At 41.9% G+C, this 9824-nt stretch overlaps 1 long non-coding RNA gene across 1 annotated transcript in view; it reads right to left on the bottom strand.

Moving 5' to 3' along the window:
- LOC126184869 (uncharacterized) overlaps window positions 1-3974 on the bottom strand; it is a 191705-nt gene extending 187731 nt beyond the window's left edge. The window contains exon 1 of the long non-coding RNA XR_007536894.1: window positions 3878-3974. This is a non-coding gene — a long non-coding RNA (uncharacterized LOC126184869). The remainder of the gene's footprint in view (window positions 1-3877) is intronic.
- Between the last annotated feature and the right edge of the window lie 5850 nt (window positions 3975-9824).

Raw genomic sequence — 9824 nt, forward strand, 5'->3', positions numbered from 1 at the left:
AGGCCTACGGCCAATTGCGCCACAAATTGTTTAAGAAGTTACTGTTGCCATGGCTGAGAATGCTGGACGCAGTGGGCAATCTCGAAACAGCGCACGAGCTATGTCAATTGTCAAATGTGTGTGAATTCCTAAGGGACCAAACTGCTTAGGTATCGGTCCCTAGACTTACACACTACTTAAACTAATGCTACGAAGAACACACACACCTATGCCCGACGGAGGACTCGAACCTCCGGCGGGAGGAGCCACGCGAGTTGTGTCACAACAAATGGTTCAAATGGCTCTGAGCACTATGCGACTTAACTTCTGAGGTCATCAGTCGCCTAGAACTTAGAACTAGTTAAACCTAAGGACATCACACACATCCATGCCCGAGGCAGGATTCGAACCTGCGACCGTAGCGGGTGCTCGGTTCCAGACTGTAGCGCCTAGAACCGCACGGCCACTCCGGCCGGTTGTGTCACAACAGCTATATATTCTATGGTCCACCGTTCGAAATGTACTGTGAAAAGTTGTGAAATGGTATCTCTGGTACCCCTCCAGGTTATCGTGGATGCACATGGTCGTCACATTAATCCACGTCTGTGACCTGGTACGTAAATATGGTACGAAATTAACAAATGTTACCCTCCTATGTAGAAATTAAAATGTGTTTCTTTCAATCTTTTATTGGTTATTTCTCTTCCGCATATCTTTACAAATGTTTCCACAAAGTTTCATTGTCCTACGATCATTCGGTTTTCATGGGAGCCCTCTCAAGTAGCAGAAGTTTAACTATAACCACCCTGAAGTTTCTTTACTGCGTCACGTGCTCGCAACGCCAGCAGGTGGTATTCAACACTACAGTGGGCAGTAGTTCTTTTGGTTCAATAATGCATTTTCTAGTACTGCTCTCTCTCAAATGTGTAAAGACGTCCACTTTAGAACAGACTCCCTACTCTTGCTTAAATTTTTTGTTTGCCTGTAACAGTAAAGGTATTTTGTTTAAACTCCCTGGCATATTAAAACTTGTGCTGGACCTACGCTCGAACTCGGTACCTTTGTCTTTCGTGGGTGAGTGCGCAACCGACTTAGTTACTCAAGCACGAATCAAGACCCGTCTTCACAGCTTCACTTCCACGAGTTCCTAATCTCCAATCTTCCATCTTTACAGAATCTCTCCTGCGAAAAATTCATTCTGGAAACGTCTTCCTGCCTGAGGCTAAGCCATGTCTCCGCAATGTCCTTTCTCCCAGGAGTGCTAATTTCGCAGGAGATCTTCTGTGAAGTTTTGAAGGTAAGAGATGAGTACTGGCGGAAGTACAACTGTGAGGAGGGGTCGTGAGTCGTGCTTGGGTAGCTCAGTTGGTAGAGCTCTTGCCAGCAAAAGGCAAAGGCCCACAATTTGAGTCTCTGTCAATTTTCTTTCTGTTGATCTTCAGGTGAACTTAAAAACGCATCACTCCATCATTTATGCTATTCTGATTGGGAAAATGTGTTAGCTAAATAGAACACAACTGCTTAATTATGTACTTACCTTAGGAGGCTATGAATTAATATCAATGTCTGCACCAATCAGATCTTCTAGGAGATATGCCGAAATCCATCTGGGTGTATTTTCCTCAAATCATTTTGAGTAGTGTAGGCATGCGGTATTATTTCAATGTTGCGAGAACTGGTAACATTATTATTTCGAATATGAGCAGACAATACTCTGTATCGTAAATTCTTTCTGCGGTATTGACCTAACTACTATCCGCAAACGTTTCTACATCCATTTCTGTTTATCTTGGTATACCTTGATGATGATCTCCACACATTAAATGCGCTGACAACCGATCTCTATTACAAAAATTCGTGAACACCTGGACGCAAATTCTGAAAAAAACTGAAGATTAAGGTTTAACGTCCCGTCGACGACGAAATTAATAGACGCAGAGCAGAAGCTTTGATGGAATAAGGGTGATAGGGGAAATGATCCGTAAGTCTCAGGGAAACACGGAAAACCAAAATCAGACTGGCTGGACTGGGATTTGAACAGCCGTCCTTTCGAATGCGAATTCCGTGTGGGGCTTTTGTGCCACCTCACTCGCTTATATTCAACGAACATCTAACGATTTGACAATGTAAATATTTTACGAATCACATGTTGTATACGAACTTAAGCGCAGTTACCAGAAATTCTGATGTACGTGGGCATGGATACCAATTTACGCCTTTCAGATTCCCCAAAGAGAAAGAAATCAACGTTCGAAATATTCCTCAATCAGTCCATCGTAAGAAGAACAGGAAAACCAAATTTTATGGGTATTTTTAATACAAAATGTCTCGTCAGATATATGAAATTGTTACGTTAAAGAATTTGCCTTATCATAGCTACTATTTTGGAAGCAAATCGTAGCATAGATTTACTTCAAAAGGCGTTGATGCCTCTCGAACATTCATACGGATACGAAGAGCGTTGGGCATTATTTTATGAATCGCTTGAGACTTTCCGGCAAAGTGCGAAAGGGATATCAATATTTATAACGTATAGAAGGATATTTGATATATAACCATTATTTTCATCACAGTGTGTGTGGTACAACCTATTACATGCCTTACATATTATGGTAATCTGTAGAGTATAAATGTGGTAGCGCTTTACGGTAATGCCTATTAACTAGACGACGTCAAAGAGGTTGTGCTTCGCCCACGTGTCGCAATTCCGATGCCTACAGGTGGTATTTTAAAGCTGCGCAACCTTTCGGCCGCCGCGTAGATCGCACTGTTTCGCGGCTTTCACCCACAAGAAATATAAGCCGAAATAACTAAAAAAATTTTTTCCCTTATTCAGAAGCTAAAGAACGCAATAACTTCCGTCTTTGGTGTATTCTTTAGAGAATAACTCTCTATGGCGCGTAGGATAATATAACTAAATTTATAAAATACATTACCGTCAGATTTATGCTATCGTTACAATTTAATTTTTTTCACCGAAGAATGTGTAAAATTACGAAAAAATCGAAATCAGAAAATCTCACTCTGCCGCTGCCTCTGGCGTTTGATCGTTCCGTGTCACACAAAAAAAAAGGTAGCAGAAACTGATGTCGCTATGCAACTAAGCTGTAACACAGTGTCGCCATAGCAGCTTAAGCCTGTATGTTATGTAATGGCGAAAGTTTGCACTATCAATTTAAGAAACGACCGTATACTCTCCTCGTTGTGATAGAAATATTAAACTCAGGAAATATATACATATATATGTTTCATTTACAGTCATTTGTGTTGGAATCATGTTAGATACACAGATAAATATAGCATCAGCAGGATGTGAATGTTCCTTTGCATTCATTCAGAGTCCTCTATAAATGTGTGCTTGCCATAAGAATGTTAAAGAAAAAATGAAGAAAGATTAAAAAAAAAAGAACAAGTGGCATTATTGAGAACAAGTGAACGGAGTTACTGAAAAATATTGCAAAAACATGAAATTCCATATACATAACATGCGTCGCGGCTTTAAATTCAACAAAAATATGCTATCAGCTATATGTAACATAGCTTTTTTAAGTAACAGAACGTTGTGAGCATTAAGTACATATTATGCTAAGTTAATGATGGATTACGAATAAAATTAGAGATGCGTTTAAGAAAGACGAATTTAAAATAAATTGACGAAAAGCGGACGTCTGTGCATGTAGCGCCAATGTTCCTATCTGCCAGCGAATGATAGTTAGACATATTACAGAAAACATCTACAGTGTTCCTAGAATCCAGTAATCACCTAGATAGAAACGAAACAGTATTTTACTGTGGTCCGTAACTGCCATATGCGTCGAAAATCTAACGAACGTTTCTGGATATGGGATGATATCATTGCTGACAGATAGCGAACGCAAGTGCAGAGCGTTTACGGCACCTGTGTCGGAGGGGCTAGCTGGCGTCGGCTTGGTCTTAGGCGTCAGGCGTTGTTTACGAGGACGCTGCCAGCAACGAAGTGCCGCTGCTCAGCGGGTCTCGGCTCCCAGGCGTCTGTGGAGGGACGCCGTTCGGGGGCGCATGCGCCCTGTCGCTTCCCCCACCCCCATCCCCACCCCATTCGCATCACCCCTATTGGCGGTCGACGTCTGCCCACCGCGCGTGTCACTGCAGCCGAGTATTGCGCTCTCTGGTCTCTGCCTCTTGTGATCACGCTCTCACAGAGCCGCGTCAGTCAATCAATCAAACCTGCTAACTGTCGAAAGCTGTGAATCAACTTTAGGAGACACTCGGAGCGACGTAGATTTCAGCCGCTAATTCGATGCTACACTGCTAGCCATTTAAATTGCATCACTACGAAGGTTACGAAAAATCAGAATTTTACTTATTGTGCGAATACAGTGTAGTAGAGAACGTGATAAAATCTGTGGGTTATCTGGGTATGCAGGGTGTGAAATTTACGAATAGTACATACAGCTGACTCCTCTGGCAGCAACTATGACTATAACCTGACTGAGTACCACGTCGATCTGAGCTTGGATGACAGATAACGATACGTCCTTCCACGCTGCTTCGCCAATCGTAGGTTTGGCGATTTGTGGTGTGCCAGTCTTTCGACAACACTTGATCGAGGTAGCTCAGAACAGCGCGGACAATATGCGTCTTGCGTTCTCTTGTTGAAAGACAGATCTCGAACATAGCGCACAGCTACTAAATTCGTGCACATGCAATTTCTTAAGTAACACAATCTACGTTCTGCATATAAGGAAAGTCAATGCAATGGGTTTCTCTTTCCGAAGTCGCCTTTCAGTGTGGGCTGTTTGTGAGCAGATCGCATAACGCCTCGAGTAGGAGGACAAATGTGTATCAGAAGAGCGTCTGAATTTGACAATGACAACATTTTTGCCTGTCAAGACTACAATTTATCATTTCGTGAAATTGCTGCTCGTGTTGGATCGGATCCCGTAGCTGTCATAGCAATATTGAATCGATGGGTTTAGGAGGACCATACTCAAAGCTGTACAGAATCGCAACGGCTCCACACGACTGGTGGCAGCTCGAGCGTACGGAGTCGTACAGTCATGTCACGTATTTTGAGTCAGGAAATGGGTTTATTTCGAGCAAGACAAGTATCGACACAGGCGGTGCGACGACGTCTGAAGCACCACAGAATATCAGCATGGCGGCTATTGTTGCATATTTAGATACGAGTCCCAGTTTTGTCTGAAAATAAACGCAACTCAAATTTAAAAATTTCGTTACATATAAAATTTATTATAAGAAAAGTATTTTCTCATACAGTGCTTTTAAATAAGATGTTCTTCATGCATTTACATTTTTATAGGTATTTACAACATTCAGTTATTTACATTTTTACCGTTATTTGAAGCCTTTTTAACCATCATATTTTTTTCACAAGGTAACATTATTTATTTTCTAGAGTGAAATTTTTCACTCTACAGCGGAGTGTTTGCTGATACGAAACTTCCTGGCAGATAAAAACTGTGTGCTGGACCGAGACTCGAACTCGGGACCTTTGCCTTTAGCGGGCAAGTGCTCTACCAGTAAGTAGTGCTGCCAGGAAGTTTCATTATTAACAGTATAATCCAGTAAGCTATGTACACTGTTTACAATAATAATTTTTGATGCAGTAATGGCCCCAGGCCAGTGTACAACGGTTGGAACTTAAATAGTGGTAACTACACTACTGGCCATTAAAATTGCTGCACCACAAAGATGACGTGCTACAGACGCGAAATTTAAACGACAGGAAGAAGATGCTGTGATATGCAAATGATTAGCTTTTCAGAGCATTCACACAAGGTTGGCGCCGGAAGCGACACCTACAACGTGCTGACATGACGAAAGTTTCCAATCGATTTCTCATACACAAACAACAGTTGACCGGTGTTGACTGGTGAAACGTTGTTGTGATGCCTCGTGTAAGGAGGAGAAATGCGTAACATCACGTTTCCGACTTTGATAAAGGTCCGATTGTAGCCTATCGCGATTGCGGTTTATCGTATCGCGACATTGCTGCTCGCGTTGGTCGAGATCCAATGACTGTTAGCAGAATATGGAGTCGGTGGGCTCAAGAAGGTAATACGGAACGCCGTTCTGGATCCCAACAGCCTCGATCACTAGCAGTCGAGATGACAGGCATCTTATCCGCATGACTGTAACGGATCGTGCAGCCACGTCTCGGTCACTGAGCCAACAGATGGGGACGTTTGCAAGACAACAACCATCTGCACGAACAGTTCGACGACGTTTGCAGCAACATGGACTATCAGCTCGGAGACTATGGCTGCAGTTACCCTTGACGCTGCATCACAGACAGGAGCGCCTGCGATGGTGTACTCAACGACGAACCTGGGTGCACGAATGGCAAAACGTCATTTTTTCGGATGAATCCAGGTTCTGTTTACAGCATCATGATGGTCGCATCCATGTTTGGCGACATCGCCGTGAACGCACATTGGAAGCGTGTATTCGTCATCGCCATGCTGACGTATCACCTGGCGTGATGGTATGGGGTGCCATTGGTTACACGTCTCGGTCACCTCTTGTTCGCATCGACGGCACTTTGAACAGTGGACGTTACATTTCAGATGTGTTACGACCCGTGGCTCTACCCTTCATTCGATCCCTGCGAAACCCTACATTTCAGCAGGATAATGCACGACCGCATGTTGCAGGTCCTGTACGGGCCTTTCTGGATACAGAAAATGTTCGACTGCTGCCCTGGCCAACACATTCTCCAGATCTCTCACCAATTGAAAACGTCTGGTCAGTGGTGGCCGAGCAACTGGCTCATCACAATACGCCAGTCACTACTCTTGATGAACTGTGGTATCGTGTTGAAGCTGCATGGGCAGCTGTACCTGTAAACGCCATCCAAGCTCTGTTTGACTCAATGCCCAGGCATATCAAGGCCGTTATTACGGCCAGAGGTGGTTGTTATGGGTACTGATTTCTCAGGATCTATGCACCCAAATTGCGTGAAAATTTAATCACATGTCAGTTCTAGTAAAATATATTCGTCCATTAAATATCCGTTTATCATCTGCATTTCTTCTTGGTGTAGCAATTTTAATGGCCAGTAGTGTATTTATTCACAACCGATACAAAAGAGTTGCATGTTTGCACCTGTTGCTGTCCTTCAAAGTAGTCACCAGCGTTGTGTAGAACCCGTTGCCAGCGATGTGGAAGGGTAGTATACCGTTAGCAGAGCCTGTTCTGCTGATGGTGCGAATGCAGCGGTCTACTGCCTGTCGAATCTCTGGAACAGTTCTGAAGCGAATGCCACGAAGTGATTCCTTCATGTTCGGAATCAAATCAAAGTCACAAGGACTTAAGTCCGGGGAGTATGGTGGATGGTACAGTACTTCTCAGTGCCATCGACCGAACAGAGCAGCCACAGCTTGCGCTTTATGCGCCCGCGCATTGTCGTGAAAAATGATGGGTGGGTTGCGCAGGTGTCGTCGCTTCTTTCGCAAAGCTCGCCGCAGGTGATGCTCCAAAAACAAACAGTAATACTGTGCATTGGCGGTCTGCCGTGGAGGAACGTAATGAGTTAGGATAACACTATCACAGTCGTACACGAGAGTCACCATAACTTTCATCATCCTAGGGCTCTGACCACCACCACCTAAAGAGAAGGCCGCGGCGCGCTCTTGTGACGTCACCCAAAGCGGGCCAGGGTTGGCTTTGCGCTGCGCTTAAGGATTCGAGACGCACGGCCTGCAAATCTTTGTCAAACGGTTTTACAGAAACTGTTCCGTAAAAAATAATTAATTTCTGAAATACTTCTAGCTTTATATGGCAGATTCATGATGAAGTGCCAATCATTTCGATAATGGTCATAACTATTGTGGTATTTCACAGATGAGTATCAAATTTGAGAACGTTGCCATCAAAAATAGGGGGCGCTATGAATTTGTGTTTGATGCATATTATATATTCCATTGCTGAGTGTGAAATACAGATGAGGTTTGGAAATTTTCGTAAAACTTTGGATCAATATCTGCTTCCAATCTCGAAAAATTTGAGCATCTGCAGCAACTTCACTTCCGATCGCAACGCGCGGGAATGAAATATTCATAACGCCTCTCATATCTCGTAAACCGCTGGAGATAACGTAACGAGATCTTGGCAAATGATACCACGCAAAGAGGAGAGTACTTTGCCGTATGGCTAAAATACGTAACTTTATCAATCGCGATATAGCAGAAGCTATAGTTTATAATTCTTTTTTACCGGTAATGTAATTGCTTAAGACTTACCAATAGCCAGTGAAAACGTACGAGTGCGGGATGTAAATAATATTGCGACATACATGATAAAACAAGGTACATTTGTGAAAAATGCACTGTGATTTTCTGGACCAGACGACTATTATTTACACTCACTTGAAAAATTCTGCACTAATACAGTGTATAATATTAAATTCCTCTGCCTTCAGTATCCTAAATAAATATTCTGTAACTGTTTATAGAGCGCCCTCAGGAAAGCTGAGTACATTCCCCATGCAAACAATCCCTAACTCACCTTTTCTCAGAAACAAAAACAATTATGCGTTGTTATTGTAATGTAAATTTTCTTTCCTGTAAAAATATGGCAGATTTTGAGCATGTAATGAGCCATCTGCAGGTGTTGACTTTCTCACAAGAGTTGCAAAGAACTTTACGAGCCTGATTGACAATACTCTGCAGATAAAAGAATTAGCAACATATGTTTAAGTGAAATGTTAGATGTATTCCTGACCATAATGGTCAGCTGTTCAAAATGCATGCTGTGAGCCCTGCAAACAACAGTAGTTTTATCAACAGGACCTTTATATAAGTCAACAGTGAAAATCTACAAACCTTCAGCAGACATTTGCAGCAGTTGGAATGAGAATGTGTCACGCTAAAAATCTCAATAATAAATTTAACCTACTTCTAGATTAATTTGTTCCATTGTTTGAAGCTGTATTTCGTAACAGAATTTCATTAAGTGTCTACCTACGTGACTGCAGGAGACAGAGACTCATTAAGGGAATCAAGAGATCCTGAAAGAAAAAAAAGGGAATTCTGTATACAATACTAAGAATTTTATTAAACTTCAGAACAAGGGACACTACAATTCACATTTGCACTTTAGTAACTCCAGGGATAGATCAGAAATCACTGCTGGTGACTACAGCTCAAGCTAAATTCTTTGTAATATGTAGACAGATTACTGTAACATGAGAAAGGTAGTACTCAGCATGCTTAAAATAATGTAATTATTAATAGTTTATGTTAATGTAGAATTATAAAACACTGGAAGTAATGAACTATAATTTATTTAAGTCAGCTATATGTACATCTACTTCCTGAAAATGCTGATACAACATCCAGGGCACAGCATGGTTCCATTACAGAAATAGATCACAATTTCCATCTTAAAAGACAGCAAGCCTTATCTACTTTCAGAATGATTGATTAGTTGTACACATTTTATATATTGTATTTTGTGAAAAATGACAGTTGCAAAACATGTCAGATGCGTATAACAGGTTACATTACCAGTCTTACTGTCTGTAAAATTTAATAATTGTAACTAACAATTACTTATGTTGCTGTCAAAAGTATTAACTCAGAGAGAGTAGTAGAGCAACAAACATTTGTTGGAATGTATGCAACATGATATAAAGGTGTACTGGGATGAGGCACTACTGAAGGACATTCAATAATACTGAGTACGACAACATATCAGACCAACCTCACATTACAGTTGAATACCTGATCCAAAACTGAAAGAACTCTTTTATACTGTTACTGCACAGCTATGCAACATTTGTTGAAAACCCTGCCACAAGCTAGAAGTAGGCCAATTTCCTTGTAATGAACTTAAGTGTAAAC

The sequence above is a fragment of the Schistocerca cancellata genome, chromosome 4 (assembly GCF_023864275.1).
Source record: "Schistocerca cancellata isolate TAMUIC-IGC-003103 chromosome 4, iqSchCanc2.1, whole genome shotgun sequence".
Classification (NCBI taxonomy): Eukaryota; Metazoa; Arthropoda; class Insecta; order Orthoptera; family Acrididae; genus Schistocerca; species Schistocerca cancellata.